The following is a 13,693-nucleotide window of genomic DNA, read 5'->3' as shown; positions in this document are numbered from 1 at the left end:
TGTACCTCATAGAAGGGGAATCATATATTTGTCTATTCTGTCTGCCTTATTTCAATTAACATTATGTTTTTAAGAATCATCCATGTTGTAACATGCATCAGAATTTCATTCCTTTTAATGGCTAACAATATTCCATTGTAGGCATATACATAACACACATTTTGTTTATTTATGTATCGGTTGAGGGACACCAGGGTTGTTTCATTGTTGGAGGCAAAGACCAACAAGTAGTTAGCATAATAAATGCAAGAGGTCCATCAGAGGGCTGATGGACCTTGAGCTTTAGCAAGAGCTAAAAGTTATGCACCAATTGTTCCGTTGAGAAAATGGTGGCTGAAGGCAATCTCCTAATCTGATAATCTTTTACTGTTTACCAAACCTTACCTTTGATATGTTTGGTTTGCTAAAGGGCAAATGTATATTCTAGTAAATAAAAAGCTATGGGTCCGGACATTCAGGGAGCCATTCCACTAGAGAAGGGTCTCTGCCTCGTTCCCCCAATGCCTTCCAAATTTATATTTCTTATCTAGTATATCCATATCCATTTGTGTGTGGGCCCTTCTCCAGATTCTGAATCCTTGCTGCAAAAGGTTGCGGCATTTCATCCTTTTGGATAATGTGAAAAATGCTGTTATGAACATTGGTGTACAAGTATGTGGTTTGAGTAATTGCTTTCAATTATTTTGGGTTATATAGCTAGGTGGGGAATTGCTGGATCATATGGGACCTCTGTGTGTAACTTTTTGAAGAACCACCAAACCATTTTCCAAAGCAGATGTAGTATTTTACATTCCCATCAGCAATGCCAAAAAGTTCTCTGTACCTTTTTGTTTTCATAAAAACATGGATCTCCCAAAAGGATACAACTTTCCTATTTTTCTTGAGGGAATACAACACATTTTTTCATGCATCCCATACTGGACAGTTTTCTTCTTTTGATACATCTAACTATACATCTCTCTTTATTTCAACATGTAGCTTTTATTTAGCAATTGCTAGGTCACTTTCTATTATTATATTTACAGTCAGTAACCCAACTTGTGCCAATGTTTTCAGAGACAATATCCAAATGGGCATTTAATATTTTAGTGTCATAAATCTGTCACTTCATAGCTAGTGACTCTCAGCTTCTCTCAATTCCAAACACCCATTTCTAAGGCAATGTCTTAAACATTGTCATTGCTCAGATCGAGTGCTTCATCTCATATCTTACTAGTAAATAGCAATGTTCCACTTTCTGACTGTGACTTCCAATCCTTTTAGTTTTTAAATTTTCATATTACCTCTACATTTGTTCTATAATCTCCTCAAGATTTGTGATTTCTTGATTCCTCCTTTTTCTCTCAGCATGCATGTCCTTTCAATTTTATTTCCTGCCCTATTGAGCTTATACTATCACTTAACATTTCAACAACTCTTCTGCTAGTGTGCCCTCAATCACTCTTCTCTCCATAATTATAGTCTCACAAATTCATAATCTTGAACCAATTTGATCCTTTGGCTTCTGTGCTGCTATAGAAGCACAGTTAATTGTGTTAAATTACACAACTGTACAAACTGGAACTCATACAAATTTATGGCATTCATTCCCAGATCAGTCTTCAAGATTGCTTAACTTTGTTCTTATCTTTATTCAGTTCTTTTCTCCCATTGCCTTCAGTATTCCTTTCAAAGCTGCCTGCCTTCTCACTTCAGAAGCCCATCGTGACCCTTATTTCACAGAAAAATTATTAATTGTGAAGTGAACTTTACATTCACAGCTCTTCACATGTCCTTCACTCCTGTCTATAGGCACAAGGTGATCACCTTTCTGTTCAAGGCAAACTCTTCTGCATTCAGCAGATTCTAAATTCTATCTCATCCTACTTGGGAAATCCTGTTTCATAAAAATTCTCTCTATTGGCTCCTTCCAATTAGCCATACACATGCTCAAGTATCTGCCATTTTTCAAAACCAAAACGCCAAATCCTTAACCTACCTCCCTTTTATCTCAACTATCATTAACATCTTTCTTATTTATGATTGTCTTTTTATGTTTATACAAATATTTTTATTGATTTTTAGAGAGAGATAAAGGGGGAAAGAAAGAGAAACATCGATCGGTTGTCTCCTGCACGCCCCCACCAGGGATAAAGCCTGCAACCTGGGCTTGTGCCCTGACTGGGAATAGAACCAGCAACCTTCTGGTGCACTGGATGATGTCCAACCAATAGAGCTACACAGGCCAGGGCTGTTTATTCATGTTTCTTCAAGGACCACACTATTGTCCAAACTGCTATGCTTCTTTACTTCTAATCACTTCTCAACTCACAGAAAATTGGCTTCTATAGCTAATACTTTATTAAAACCACCGGGGAGGAGGTCATTAATGACAACCTAATTTCAAACAAAATAGACACTTTTTGTCCTTATCTTACTTAACCATTAGCAATATTTGACTTTTTAAAATATTTTTAAATCTCCTTCCTTAGCTTCAGTGAAATCATAGTTTTTTATTTTACTCCTATCTCACTGACTTCTTGTTATAAAAAGAAATTTATCTTAACATTAGTTGAGCACTAAAAATAATCCAAATATGTGCTAAGATCTGTATACACTTAAAACAACTCTATTAGGTAGGAACTATAATTCTCATTCTATAAAAAGAAGGTGGTCTTGGTGAGGCTTGTCTATGCAAGGTCACATGAGGCAAGGATGACCAACAGCAAATCACAGTAGACTTACTTTACTGCCAGCAACTGTTAAAAAGTAACAGTGACAGGGATACTTGTAAAGCATACCTTTGAGCCATAACTGTTAACTATTTAGAAAAGATCATTTAACTCTGTTAAATTCATGGAGATAACAAACAGTCTTTGAAAACAACTACTTGAGAGAAACCAAGATGGCGGCATAGGTAAACACGGGAGTTTGCTGCCTCGAACAACCACTTCAAAAATACAACTAAAGGACGGAACGGACATCATCCAGAACCACAAGAAAGCTGGCTGAGTGGAAGTTCTACAACTAGGAGGAAAGAGAAAAGCATACCGAGGCTCAGAGGAGGCGCAGTGCTGAAGTAAAATACTAAGGTTCGGAGTGCATGCGGAGCGGGCTGGAGGCTGAGGGTGCGGTTGTCGTTTTCAATCAGGAGGGAGTCTCAGGCTCTGAGCTCCAGTTCCGGGCGAGTCTCTAAGGACCCACACTCATACGGGAGAAGCGGGACTCTCTGGCATCGCTCAGAACACTAGGGCAGCTTTCTCTCAGTGGGGCTTGCAGCGACTACTGGGACACTGAGAAGCAGAGCCTCTGAGGGCAAGACTGAGAGCAGCCATAATTGCTAATCCCGCCCTGTTGATCCCATGGGACCCGCCCCGCCCAAGCCCTGCAGGGAGGCTTTTGCTGGATAGCCTCAGGCAAAGGCTAGATTAGCACCTCCCTAGAGATCCAGGAGCCAGGAAGCCCAGAGGTCAGAGTGGGACCATCCAGCTTGCAGCTCCGTGGAACCATAAAAGACACACTCAGGGGGCAGACTCAGTGAGCACAAAAGCCCCATCGAAGCAAGTCTAGCCCCAGAGGGGTGTCTCCAGCACAGAAGTTCTCCCACCACAGACACAGCTGATTCTCACAGCCAATTGGCCTGGAGGTCAATTCCTCACAGTGATAACTACAACAATCAAGGCTTAACCACAACAAGACTGTGCACAAAGCCCACAAGGGGGTGCACCAAGAGTGTCTACCTCAGGTAATTGGGACACTTAGCACAGAAAGGCACTCTATCGACACAGCGAAGCATAAAAAATGCCGAGACAAAGAAATAGAACACAAACGACAGAATTGGAGGAAAGCAAACTGCTGGATATAGAGTTCAAAACCACACTTTTAAGGTCTTTAAAGAACTGTCTAGAAGCCGCCGATAAATGTAGTGAGATCTTCAAGAAGACTGGTGAAACCCTCGATGTTGTGATAAAGAACCAACTAGAAATTAAGCATACACTGACTGAAATAAAGAATATTATACAGACTCCCAACAGCAGACCAGAGGATCACAAGAATCAAGTCAAAGATTTGAAATACGAAAAAGCAAAAAACACCCAACCAGAAAAGCAAAATGAAAAAAGAATCCAAAAATACGAAGATAGTGTCAGGAGCCTCTGGGACAGCTTCAAGCGTAGCAACATTCGAATTATAGGGGTGCCAGAAGAAGAGAGAGAGCAAGATATTGAAAACCTATTTGAAGAAATAATGACAGAAAACTTCCCCTACCTGGTGAAAGAAATAGACTTCCAAGTCCAAGAAGCGCATAGGACCCCAAACAAAAGGAACCCAAAGAGGACCACACCAAGACACATCATAATTAAAATGCCAAGAGCAAAAGACAAAGAGAGAATCTTAAAAGCAGCAAGAGAAAGAAAATCAGTTACCTACAAGGGAGTACCCATACGACTGTCAGCTGATTTCTCAACAGAAACTTTGCAGGCCAGAAGGGAGTGGCAAGAAATATTCAAAGTGATGAATACCAAGAACCTACAACCAAGATTACTTTATCCAGCAAAGCTATCATTCAGAATTGAAGGTCAGATAAAGAGCTTCACAGATAAGAAAAAGCTAAAGGAGTTCATCACCACCAAACCAGTATTATATGAAATGCTGAAAGGTATCCTTTAAGAAGAGGAAGAAGAAGAAAAAGGTAAAGATACAAACTATGAAAAACAAATACACATCTATCAACAAGTGAATCTAAAAATCAAGTGAATAAATAATCTGATGAACAGTATGAACTGGTGATTGTAATAGAATCAGGGACATAGAATGGGAATGGACTGACTATTCTTGGGGGGGGGGGGTATGTGGGAGGTGAGGGAAGAGATTGGGCAATAATCGTGCACCTATGGATTAGGACACTGGGAGGGGAGTGAGGGCAGTGGGTGGGGTGGGAACTGGGTGGAGGGGAGTTATGGTGGGAAAAAAGAGTAACTAATGTAATAATCTGAACAATAAAGATTTAATTAAAAAAAAAAAGAAAACAACTACTTAAGTATTTATTTTCCGAAATATTTCAATAATCTTCTGCAATTTATCAAAGAAGAGTGTCAAGATTTGGCATCAAGGTATCTCTATCTTTTTTCAAAAAGTAATGCCATGGGGGAAGATGGCTGCTGACGGGAAGGCAGACAGCAAGATAGTGTGTGAGTTGAGAGAACGAAGGGAGAAGGTGTGCAAGTACGGGAGAGTGTAAATTTGTGGGTGAGCAATAGCTCTACTCCAGGGGACTGGTGGAGACTGCCGATTTGGGCTCCCCTAATTGGGCAGCCTCTACTGCTGCTTAAATCTCTCCCGGATGGTCGGCTGTGCCGCGGAGACTGCGCCATCTTGAAGGGGAGAGTGGCTGTTAACGGAAGCATATACATCCAGGGACCCTGCAACCATGGCACCCAGGGACCAGCTACGAACAAGGAACACCGGATCTCAAGCAGCGTGAATACGTGGACTCAGACGAGCCCTGCTCCTCCTCACAGAAGGAGAGAGAGAGCTACATAACCGGACACCCAGAGAAGAGAGATCATGGGGAGACAAAGAAACAGCCTGCAAGTGAAAGAAAAGGAGGCATCACAAGAAAAGGAAGTAAACAAAAAGGAGGCAGGAAATATGTCAGAAAAAGAATTCAGAGAAATGATCATAAGGTGGCTGAAAAGAAGGGAAGACAAATTCAATAATATGTGTAAGAACCAAGAGGAAATGAAGAAGAACCAAGAAGAAATGAAAAAATGACATCACTACTACAAAGAACTCAATGAAAAGCATTAACAGTAGACTAGAAGAAGCAGAGGACTGCATCAGCGAGCTAGAAGACAAGGTAGGAAAAAATACCCAAGCAGAGCAGCATCTAGAAAAAAAATTAAAAAACAGGAGGAGAGCCTAAGGGAACTTTGGGACAACACGAAATGAAACAACATCTGAATAATAGGGGTCCCAGAAGGAGAGGAAACTGAGCAAGGAATAGAAAATCTGTTTGGAGAAATAATGACAGAAAACTTCCCTGATATAGGGAAGAAAAAACTCATACAAATCCAAGAAGCTCACAGAGTCCCAAACAAAATGAACCCAAAAAGACCAATGCCAAGGCACATTATAATTAAATTGGCAAACACCAATGACAAAGTAAGAATCCTAAAAGCGGCCAGAGAGAGACAGAAAGTTACCTACAAAGGATCCCCCATCAGACTAGCGACTGATTTCTCAACAGAAACACATCAGGCAAGAAGGGAATGAAATGAAATATACAAAGTCATGCAAAGGAAGGGTCTTAATCCAAGAATACTGTACCCAGCAAGGCTATCAATCAAAATTGAGGGTGAAATCAGAAGCTTCACAGACAAAAAAGGACTATGGGAGTTTATTACCACCAAACCAGCAATGCAAGAAATGCTAAAGGGTCTGCTGTAAAAAGCAGAAATAGGAAAAGAAGGAACATAGGCATAAAGAATAAAAATGGTGACAAACAAGTACCTATCAATAATAACTTTAAATGTTAATGGATTAAATGCCACAATTAAAAGACATAGGGTAGCTGAGTGGATAAGAAAACATGACCCATATAATCTGCCGTCTACAGGAAAACCACCTCAGAAAAAAGGACTCACACAGATTGACGGTGAAGTGATAGAAAAAGATTTTTCAGGTGAATGGGAATGAAAAAAAAGCTGGGGTAACAATACTTATATCGGACAAATTAGATCTCAAAGTGACGGACATACCAAGAGATAAGGAAGGCCACTTCATAATACTAAAGGGAGCAATCCAACAAGAAAATATAACTCTGGTAAACATATATGCACCCAATACAGGAGAACCCAAATACATAAAAAAACTTCTGGAGGATATCAAGGGAGAGATTGATAGCAATACAGTCATAGTAGGGGACTTTAATATCCCACTATCACCATTAGACAAACCCTCTAAACAAAAAATCAGCAAAGAAACATCAATCCTAAATGATACACTAGATCAGATGGAATTAATTGACATCTTCAGAACATTTCACTCCAAAGCTACAGCATTTACATTCTTCTCAAGTGTACATGGGTCATTTTCAAAGATAGACCATATATTATTGGGTCAGAGGCAAAGTCTCTTCAAATTCAAGAAGACAGAAATCATATCAAGCACCATCTCAGACCACAATGGCATAAAACTAGAAATCAATAATAATAAAAACAATTTTTAAAAATCAAACATCTGGAGGCTAAATAGCATGCTATTAAACAATGACTGGGTTACCAGAGAGATCAAAGAAGAAATAAAAAGCATCATGGCAACAAACGACAATGAAAACACAACAATCCAAAATCTATGGGACACAGTGAAAGCAGTCTTGAGAGGGAAGTTCATAGCTCTACAGGCCTGCCTCAAAAAACAAGAAATAATGGTAATAAATTATCTAAACCTATAACTCAAGGAGTTAGAAAGAGAGCTACAAGAAAAGCCCAGCGTAAGCAGAAGGAAGGAAATAATAAAGATCAGAGCAAAGATAAACGACATAGAGACCAAAAAAACAATACAAAAGGTCAACAAAACCATGAGCTGGTTCTTTGAGAGGATACACAAGATTCATGAACCTCTAGCCAGGCCCACCAAGAAGCAGAGAGAGGACCCAAATAAACAAAATCAGAAATGAAAGAGGTGAAATAACAACCAATCCCACAGAAATACAAATGATTATGAAAAAATACTATGAACAACTCTATTCCAACAAAATGAACAACCTAGATGAAATGCACATATTCTTAGAAAAATATGTCCATAACTCAACAAAGAAGAGTCAAAAAACCTGAATAGGTCTATAACTACCGAAGAAATTGAAATAGCGATCAAAAACCTTCCAGCAAATAAAGCCCTGGTCCGGACGGCTTTACAGGGGAGTTCTACCAAGCATTCAAAGAAGAACTAAAACCTATCCTACTCAGACTATTCTAAAAAATTCAAGAGGAAGGCACACTTTCAAGCTCTTTCTATGAAGCCAGTGTTACCCTAATCCCAAAACCAGATAAAGACAACACAAAAAAGAGAATTACAGGCCAATATCCTTCATGAACATAGATGCTGAAATCCTCAACAAAATCCTAGCAAATTGGATTCAGCAATACATTAGAAAGATCATACACCATGACCTAGTGGGATTTATTTCAGGGATGCAAGGATGGTTCAATATCCGCAAATCAATAAATGTGATACATCACATAAACTGAGAGACAAAAATCAAATAATCATATCAATTGATGCAGAAAAAGTATTTGAAAAATCCAACATGCTTTCTTGATAAAAACTCTCAGCAAAGTGGGAATAGAGGGATCATACCTCAACATAATAAAAGCCCTATGTGACAAACCTACAGCCAACATCATACTCAATGGGCAAAAACTAAATCCATTTCCCCTAAGAACAGGAACAAGACATGGATGCCCACTTTCAGCACTCCTTTTCGATATAGTACTAGAAGTACTAGCCATAGAGATCAGACAAGAAGAAAAAATAAAAGGCATCCAAATTGGAAAAGAAGAAGTAAAACTGTCCTTGTTTGCAGAGGACATGATATTATACATAGAAAACCCCAAAGACTCCATCAAAAAACTACTAGACCTAATAAATGAATTTGGCAATGTAGCCTGCAAACTTAACACCCAGAAATCTATGGCACTTTTATACACAAATAATGAACTCACAGAAAGAGAAATGAAAAAAAAAAATCCCATTTACCATTGCACCAAAAATATTAAGATACCTAGGAATAAACTTAACCAAGGACGTAAAAGACCTGTACTCAGAAAATTACAGGACATTGAAAAAAGAGATAGAGGAAGACATAAACAAATGGAAGAACATACCATGTTCATGGATTGGTAGAATCAACATCATTAAAATGTCCATACTACCTAAAGCAATCTATAGATTCAATGCAATACCTATTAAAATACCAATGGCATATTTCAAAGATCTAGAACAAACTCTCCAAAAATTCATCTAAAATAAAAAAAGACCCCAAATAGCCACAGCTATCCTGAGAAAGAACAAAGTTGAAGGGATCACAATACCAGACATCAAACCATATTACCAAGCCATGGTTCTCAAAACTGCCTGGTACTGGCACAAGAACAGACAGATAGACCAATGGAACAGAATAGGGGACTCAGAAATTGACCCAAGCCATTATACTCAATTAATATTCAACAAATGAGGCAAGAGCATACAATGGAGTCAAAACAGCCTCTTTAATAAATGGTGCTGGAAAATTTGGTCAGATACATGCAAAAGAATGAAACTAGACCACCAACTTACACCATACACTAAAACAAACTCAAAATGGCTAAAGGACTTGAATGTAAGACGGGAAACCATAAAAATCTTACAAGACGCCATAGGTAGCAAAATTGCAGACATATGTCATAGCAATATCTTTACAGACACAGATCCTAGGGCAAGAGAGATTAAGGAGAAAATAAACAAATGGGATTACATCAAAATAAAAAGGTTCTGCACAGTAAAAGAAACCATCAAGAAAACAATAAGAAAGCCCACTGCATGGGAGAACATATTTGCCAATGTTATCTCTGATAAGGGTTTAGTCTCCAGCATTTACAGGGAACTCATACAATTCAACAAAAGGAAAATAAACAATCCAATCAAGAAATGGGCAAAGGAACTAAATAGAATCTTTTCAAAAGAGGACACTCAGAAAGCCAAGAGACACATGGAAACATGCTCAAAGTCACTAATCATCTGAGGGATGCAAATCAAAACGACAATGAGGTTCCACCTTACACCTGTCAGAATGGCTATCATCAACAAATGACAAGTGCTGGAGAGGATGCGGAGAAAAAGGAACCCTCCTTCACTGCTGGTGGGAATGCAGACTGGTGCAGCCATTGTGGAAAACAGTATGGCATTTCTTCAAAAATTTAAAAATGGAACTGCCATTTGATCCAGTAATACCACTTCTAGGAATATATCTCAAGAAAACAGAAACACCAATCAGAAAGGATAGATGCACCCCTATGTTGATAGCAGCACAGTTTACAATAGCTACGATTTGGAAACAACCTAAATGCCCATCAACTGATGAGTGGATTAGAAAACTATGGTACATCTACACAATGGAATACTATGCTGCTATAAAAAAGAAGGAATTCTTACCATTTGCAGCAGCTTGGATGGAACTTGAGAGCATTATGCTAAGTGAAATAAGCCAGGAAGTAAAAGAAAAACACCACATGATCTCACTCATTTATAGATAATAAAGACCATTATAACCTGATGAAGAAAGGTAGATACAGAGGCAGAGAAGCATGGAACAGACTGTCAAATTACAGCGGGAAGGCCGGGGAGGGTTGTGGGAGGGGGGAGGTAAGAGAACAACTGAAGGACTTGCATGCATGCATATAAGCATAACCAATGAACACAAGACACTGGGGCGGTGAGTTGAGGGCATGTGCCGGGGGTAGGGGAGGCCAGGGGAAGGTCAATGGGGAGGAAAAAAAAGGAGACATATGTACTACTATCTGTAATACTTTAAACAATAAAATAAAATTAAAGAAGAATACTTGAACAGAAAAAAAAATTAATGCCATGCCCTAGCTGGTATGATTCAATGGATAGAGCGTCAGCCTGCGGATTAAAGAGTCCCAGGTTCGATTCTGGTCAAGGGCACATGCCCAGGTTGTGGGCTCAATCTTCAGTGGGGCTATGCAAGAGGAAGCCAATCAATGATTCTCTGTCATCATTGGTGTTCCTCTCTCCTTCTCCTTTCCTCTCTGAAATCAATAAAAATATAAAAACATAATGCCAGGCCTGGCCAGTGTGACTCAGTGGTTGAGCATCGACCCATAAACCAGATCACAATTCAATTCCCAGTCAGGGCACCTGCCTCGGTTTTGGGCTCAATCCCCAGTAAGGTGTGTGCAGGATGCAGCCAATCAATGATTCTCTCTCATCAATGATGTTTCTATATCTCTCTCCCTCTCCCCTTCTCTCTCTGAAATCAATAAAAACATATTTTAAAAAAGTAATGTCAGTTCATGAAAAATTATCATATGCCTCTTGGAATTCTTGGAGAGCTTCTTTTTTTAAATTTCTTTATTGATTAAGTTATTACATATGTGTTCTTATCCCCACATTACCCCCCATCTCCTCCACTCATGCCCTCACCCCCCTGGTGTCTGTATCCATTGGTTAGGCCTATATGCTTGCATATAAGTCTTTTGGTTGATCTCTCTCCCTTACCCCCACTCTCCCCTACCTTCCCTCTAAGGTTTGACGGTCTGATGGACACTGTTTCTTTATCGACTGAGCATCTTGTGTCCTATCTCACAAGGATGGCAGAAGAAGGTTCCAAAAAAATTCTCCTTTCTATGGGGTGAGGCTACTGCAATATCTAAGGTCCAGGCACAAATCACAGTTTTCATAAATTTTAATAAAGGGTTTAAGATATGCTTCTATTATTCTACCAAGAAAAGACCCTAATTTAATTAGCTAACTGAAATGTGTGGCCCTCAAACTTGGCCCCACATGGGAATTTCTAGGGAACTTTAAAACACACTGGTAGCTGAGTCCTACCTCAAGATACTCTGATGTAATTGGTCTGAGATGGGATAGGGATCAGTATTTTTAGAGGGTCTTCAAGTGATTTTAATGCCCATCTACAGTTGAGAATCCACTGTTATAAAATATAAAGGGAAGACTGTCATATTCCCTCTAAAGTTTTTTTTATATATATATATTTTATTGATTTTTTACAGAGAGGAAGGGAGAGAGATAGAGAGTTAGAAACATCGATGAGAGAGAAACATCGATCAGCCGCCTCCTGCACATCTCCCACTGGGGATGTGCCCGCAACCCAGGTACATGCCCTTGACCGAAATTGAACCTGGGACCCTTCAGTCCGCAGGCCGACACTCTATCCACTGAGCCAAACCGGTTTCGGCTCCCTCTAAAGTTTTAAAAAAAGGTTGTCTTCATCTACTATCCGGGTTCTGGCTACTTATACAGTCACATATAGACGCTGCTTCTAACTGCAAGCAAATGATTTCCCACAGACAGTCATCAACCAAACATACTGTATTAGTTTCCTAGGGCTGCTATTACAAAGTACCACAAACTGGGGGGCTTAAAACAACTGAAATGTATTGCCTCACAGGTCTGGAAGCTAAAAATCCAGATGTCTGCTAGGCTATAAGAGAGAATCATTCCACACCTCTTCTAGCTTTCGGTGTTTTCTGCCAATCATGGGTGTTCCTTGGCTTGTAGATGCATCACTCCAGGGACAAGGTTTTCATCTCCCTGTGCCTTCATTATAGTTCCCTCTATGCATGTGTCTCTGTGTCCAAATTTCCATGCTAATGGCTTCATTTGATTACCTCTGTAAAGACCCTATTTCCAAATAAGGTCAAATTCTTAGGTGCTAGAAGTTAGGACTTCAACGTATCTTTTTTTGAGGGACACAATTCATCTCACAACACTAACCAACTACTGTATATGCCAGTAACACTGTTCCAAAGCAGACATAGCTCTCATGGAAATTCAGCATTTCCTACAATTATGAATATAGGTAACAAACTACACTAGTGGTACTGGTGGTTCTTAAGAATTTGTACCCATAGACACTATTGGTATTTTCATGTCACATTTCAGTACTTTCAGTTATTGCCAAAATACCATTCACAGTCTTCATTACTTTGAAATTACAGTTGTTCATAGCCTTACTGTTCATAGCCTTACTGTTCATAGCCTTACTGTTAATTTAATTCATACATTAAATCTAGTTAGGGATTTAATGTATGAATAATGACTTATGTATATACTAAATACCAGAAGATAATACTTTCATAATTGAATTTCAGTAAAACTTATTTTGATTTATTGCATTTTATGCACTTAACATTATTCTGAAAGGAAGGTCAAAGTTTTAAAAATCTATCAATAACCTACAGTCCCAGGTTAGTGAGTTCTTGCATTTCAGACTTGAGGTTTTTGTCTTTTTCTCAATCTCAGTATCAAAGCATATACAGAAATTTGTACATCATTTTTCAAATCTTTTTAAAAATCATGAACCACTGTGAGGTTATATATTTTATACATAGCCCCATACACAATCTTAGCACTCTCTTTCTCTCTCTCTCTCTCTCTCTCTCTCTCTCTCTCTCTCTCTCTCATGCAACGCAAAACTGAAACAAAAGTATCACAAAACAGTATTTACCCTTCCTACAAGAGATGCATCCTGCCATTTATATTTTATTTCTTTCCATTAAAAATGCCAGTGTGATCTACTGAATTAACTTCACAACTACTCTTGTAGTATCCTATCTAATAAAGAGGGAATATGCTAATTGACCCTCACACTGTCACAAAGATGGAGGCGCCCACAGCCAATAAGGAGAGAATATGCTAATTGACTGTCCTGCCCACAAAGATGGCGGTGCCCACGGCCAATAGGAGGGAATATGCTAATTGACTGTCCTGTCCTCAAAGATGGTGGCGCCCACAGCCAATAAGGGGGGGATATGCTAATTGTCCTGACCTCATAGATGGCGGCGCCCACAGCCAATAAGGGAATATTCTAATTGACTGTCACGCTATCAAAGATTGCGATGCCCAGTCCCCTCAGCCCCCCAGCTGCCCAGAGCCGCCCCAAGGCTCAGGTAACCAGGACCGGCCGAGGCGC

At 39.4% G+C, this 13,693-nt stretch overlaps 1 protein-coding gene across 6 annotated transcripts in view; it reads right to left on the bottom strand.

The window, feature by feature from the left end:
- MIPOL1 (mirror-image polydactyly 1) overlaps nt 1–13,693 on the bottom strand; it is a 334,097-nt gene that overhangs the window by 124,124 nt on the left and 196,280 nt on the right. The gene's annotated exons all lie outside the window — the stretch shown is intronic.

The sequence above is a fragment of the Myotis yumanensis genome, unplaced genomic scaffold, assembly GCF_028538775.1.
Source record: "Myotis yumanensis isolate MYYU_CA2020_CCGP unplaced genomic scaffold, mMyoYum1.0.hap1 SCAF_1, whole genome shotgun sequence".
NCBI lineage: Eukaryota > Metazoa > Chordata > Mammalia > Chiroptera > Vespertilionidae > Myotis > Myotis yumanensis.
This window is presented reverse-complemented; position numbering and strand designations above follow the sequence as displayed.